This window comes from Poecilia formosa, unplaced genomic scaffold (assembly GCF_000485575.1).
Source record: "Poecilia formosa unplaced genomic scaffold, Poecilia_formosa-5.1.2 Scaffold271, whole genome shotgun sequence".
Classification (NCBI taxonomy): domain Eukaryota; kingdom Metazoa; phylum Chordata; class Actinopteri; order Cyprinodontiformes; family Poeciliidae; genus Poecilia; species Poecilia formosa.
In genome coordinates, this window is record NW_006800210.1 from 44,216 (window position 1) to 49,367 (window position 5,152).

A 5,152-nucleotide genomic window follows, 5' to 3' on the forward strand; every position below is an offset into this window, starting at 1 on the left:
CAAATACTTATACCACAGATCCTATGTATGTTGTTTTGAAAAACATTGGAATATAAGCACTTTTATCAAATCTCCATTGTGGTAAGATCATGTAAGTTCTTCTTAAACCCATGGAAACTCAATAGCTTGTAAGGTAGGTGAGTTAGCTCAGCAGGTTAGAGGTCATCAGTTCAAACCCTGTATGGGGCAATTCATGTATAAGGTCTCTCAGACAATCAACACTTCAAAATAAATAAGGGTTCAAAAATAAAATCAACACTTCAAAATAAATAAGGTTTCAAAAATAACATCAACACTTCAAAATACAAAATCTCTGGAAAATAAAATATTATGTATGTTGTTTTGAAAAACATTGGAATATAAGCACTTTTATCAAATCTCCATTGTGGTAAGATCATGTAAGTTATTCTTAAATCCATGGAAACTGAACAGTTTGTAAGGTAGGTGAGTTAGCTCAGCAGGTTAGCGCACGGTGCTGGTAATCCTGAGGTCATCGGTTCAAACCCTGTATGGGGCAATTCATGTGTAAGGTCTTTCAGACAATCAACACTTCAAAATAAATAAGGGTTCAAAAATAAAATCAACACTTCAAAATAAATAAGGTTTCAATAATAACATCAACACTTCAAAATAAAGGTTTCAAAAATAACTTCAAAATAAACAAGGTTTCAAAAATAACATCAACACTTTACAATTAAAAAAATGGTTCAAAAATAAAATCAACACTTTAAAATTAAAGAATGGTTCAAAAATAAAGTCAACACTTTACAATTAAAGATTCAAAAATAAAATCAACATTTTACAATTAAAAAAAAATGGTTAAAAAATAAAATCAACAGTTCAAATTGTATAATGGTAACTGTTTCTGTCTGTTCAGTCCATAAACTAAGCCTGGGATCAAAAAATGTATTGAAGATGTCATTAGCAGAGACAGAGCCTTGTCTAAAAAATAAAATCAATACTTACAAATAAAAAATTGAAATGGCGTGTTAAATTCAAGTCCTCATTACAGACCAGAGAAAACTAAAGAGAATGCAACGTTGTGTTAATCCATTTGAGGAGCCGATAGTTTATCTGGAGGAAATAAATGACGATGCAAAAGTTAATTAGACTGTAACATGCGCAGTCCGCAGCTCAACCACTGCGGACGCTGCTCCGCCGCTGCGAGGACTGAGAAACCGCTGGGAGAAACTCATCCAGCGGATTTAACAAATGGAGCCTTCTTGGTGCACGTTACCCAGTTAGAGCGGCGGTCTGGAGGAGCTGCAGACGTAACATCTGTCCGTTTCGGAAAATCGAAACCACGCAAAAATAAATAAATAAATAAATAAATAAATAAATAAATAAATAAATAATCCTGGTAAAAGCGCCCACCGGACCGCACAGGGTAAAACACTCACAGAGTTCAGTTGATCTGTTTGGATCAGACAGATCCAACTGACTGATGAATTAGCGCAGATTTTTCTGAAGATGGGAACCAGGAGTGCGTTCAGACCCCAGCGGGTGAAGTGATGCTAATTTAAGTGAAGTCGCTTAATTTAATTTATTAAAAGTTATTGGGGTGGTTTTTGTCACTACAAGAAAAATGTAGATGCATTTATCTGCTTAATTTGTGATGGGATCTGGATTCACGGTGAATATTAACTAAACCGCATAAAATGCGACTAAATAGTCGATGTTAATATGATTGTAATTTCACGGATAAAATAGTACAGGACCGATTTTTTTTATGTTGTCGGTCAAGATAACGTCTAGCGCGACCTGCCGCCCTGACATCAACTCACACACATCTTCATTCACAGTCTTACTTGTAAATCGATTTTTCTTTTCTTGGACGTTTTGATGTTAGCTTGTCGATGTCTCAGTTTTATTCGCTGGGAAAATCAATAAGCAGCTTGAGGTGACTCTGCTGCTCTCTAGTGGCGAGAAGCCATAATGTTAGCTGGTAACAATCGGAATGCATTGTGGGAGATGTAGTTTGCAGTCAATCCGTGCTCAAAACCTATTGTAAGTCAATGTCGGCCTATAAAATGCTGCGGGGGCCACATAAAATGACATGGCGGGCAACATGTGGCCCGCGGGCCTTGAGTTTGACACATGTGCAGTAACAGGTTAAAATCTGCCCCCCCAAAAAACTACATCATATAATATAATTTTATACCAGTTTGTCACTGCTGTAGATAAAATGTTTCACTCAGGCAACAAGGACAATAGAAAACGCATCAAATAACGGCTTTGGTTGTATTATGTTTTTGACTGTGTTCAGTAAGATTCTGCTGGTCAAAACTGTAAAAATGCTTTACCTACTTTCAGCCACCTGATGGCAGTATAAGCACAGTGCAAAACAAGTAAAAATCTGCATGACCCAATTTTGCTACTTTCATTTGGGAAAAGAAGAACAAAACAACATTAGAAATGTTGACATTTAAAATCAATGGATTACAGCTCGTTTTATCCAGGGTATTCTGATATTCTGTCTGTAATCTTTTGCTGACTTTTTCCAGCTTCTTGTCAATAAATATTAGGATTGTGAAGTTCCATGTGAAAAGGATGCACCTCTTCAAATAAGTTAAAGTACATTTGATGGGCACCAGATTAATTCACGAAAGACATGTCAAATACTTGATCATTTCATCTGTAATACATATGGTATATGATATACATATTTGTCACATATTTTTAAATGTTAAAATGCTTTAGAACAAAATATTTTCTCCACAGTTTGCTCTGGCTCTGTTAACTCATAGTGTTATTTATAAGTCTAAAATATATTTATCTACACTGTGAAAAGAGCCGACTATTAATAATTATGAATCTGATTGTGATTGACTGCAAAATCCATAGCAATAAATACAAATGGGGTAAAAAGCTAAATACAACACATTCATGTCTGTTTTATTTTTTGTTTTTTGTTTTTTTACAAGGTTTCTAGCTTTTTGGTACATGATGACCAACAAGTATTTTTTGTTTGTTTGTTTTCAAATTTTGAAAAAAAATAAATAAATAAATAAAAATCCCAAAAAAGGGAGAAAACATGTTATGTAATCACCATTCTAGGAAAAGTGACTGCTCTAACGTCCGTATCACACTGAGATTCTCGGCAGGTGTTGTTTAAACCTGATGCTCTAACCCTGCATGTTCATGGAAATGGCTAGCTAACAAATTCTGACGTCATTTGTAAGAAGCACACAGGAATTACAGTGGCTAATTAAAGAAATTGAAATGACCCAGTGTGAGTAGCTTCATAATGCATGTACAGTCACGTCTGACCCACAATTTATCACTGCAAAATGTTAATCATGGTTACGTTACCTGATGAATAACAGGTGCTGCCATTACTTGGAATGAGTTGGCATTTCACATGTGTCACAAAGACTAACTAATAAACACCTGTTTGTGAGATGTCCAGCAGTTTTGAATGGGGCTGCAAATGAGACCCACATGATATGGATGTTGAAGACAGTCTTTTCATCACCCAAAAGACTTAAAAAATAGCTTAAAATCTATTTTTATATACAGCACTTTCAATCTGCCTGTAGTGAGTCAGAGTTTTGACCAGAAATCCAGGTAATCATCATGCAGTGATATGTTTTGATGCCTACAAAGATTCTGCTATTTAATACAGAACAAAGTGTACAGTATATTTATGTTTTTTAATGTGCATCCAGGTCCTTGTAAGATGACAGCTGTTGTGTTCACCTGAACATGTGGCATATTTCAAATGCAACTGAGTCTGAAAAAAAAGTGAAGATGAAAAAACAGTGCTATGATTAGAAGCACTCTGACTAGTTTGTTGTTGTTAAAAAAAAAGAGAGAGAGAGAGAAAGTTAGGAGTATAGAATTACATATAGGACTGTTGGAGTTTATAATCACTTAATAAAATGTGTATTTTTGTTTTTCAGTCATGGTGTTCTATAAGCAAAGACATGCAGTACATATATGAACATACAGTTTGTGTGCATATCTCCACTTGTGTCTGTAGTTCAAAAACAAGCAATGTCATACCAGAACAGGGGACTTCAGAATGAAATGGTAGTTTAAAATACATTCTGATGCTGACTTTCTCCTTTTCAGTATTTTTGTGGGATTAGTTGAACTTTGCAATCCTGATGTGGCACTATGAAATAGACAGGTACATAAAAAAGTAGCCCCCCATTTTATTTTATAAGCTCACTTTTTGATAAACTACTGTTAGTCCATTTTATTTAAAAGTGTAGTACATTTTGCCAGCAGAGGGCGCTCAGTGCCCTCTGCTGGCACTGAGCAACTGGTGCTCAGTGCCAGCACCAGTTGCTGGCACTGAGCCAGTGCATATGCACTGGTGCCATATGCACCAGTGCATATGGCAACTGGTGCCATATGCACCAGTTGCTGAGAATCTAGCCGGCAGATAGCTACAGTGGCTGCGGAGTAGCTACAGTTTTACCTGTTTTACAGGTAAAACAGCACGGTGACAATGATTTGTGTCATGATGGTGTCAAGATGGTGCTCAATACTTAACAGCACAACTCTACATTAGGCTGCAAGATCGATCTCGAAACGGCATCTTCAACATTTTTGTCTCAAGTACATTTGGACTCCTTCTTCTTTTAGCTTATTGTACTGGACTCAAGATACAGATTTCTTTTTTCTTTAGAAAACAGAGAGAGAGAATGAAAGTGAGTTAAATAATCTGCCATTATGTGTCTCATTCACTTCACTCACTCTGGACAAGTCTTTATTAGTTCACCAAGTTATTGTGGGCAGTGAATCTAACTAACAGTGTTCCAATATCTGACCAAGGAATTAGAGCAACATCAGGTTCAATATCAATATTGGGTTAGATCTTTAGCTCTAATAGTTGTGATTGCATTTTTGATGCTGCATTTTTGATAACAGCCGTCTGTTTTGATATTATGAAAGACTGTATAGACGCCCAGTATCATGTGCCTTTGCGATGAAGATAGAAATCTGAGACATATTTAATTTTTTTGTGAACTTGATATTTACAGCTATGAAACAACTGCACAACCTTTGCCCTTCAAGTTATTGTCTGTTTTTTAATCTAACGTCATTAGGAAAAGGGGCTCAAAGGATAAACACATGTGGTATGGTTAGAATTAAGTCAATTAAGGAACTATTTCAGAAACAAGTCTGAAATAGAAAATTGAAA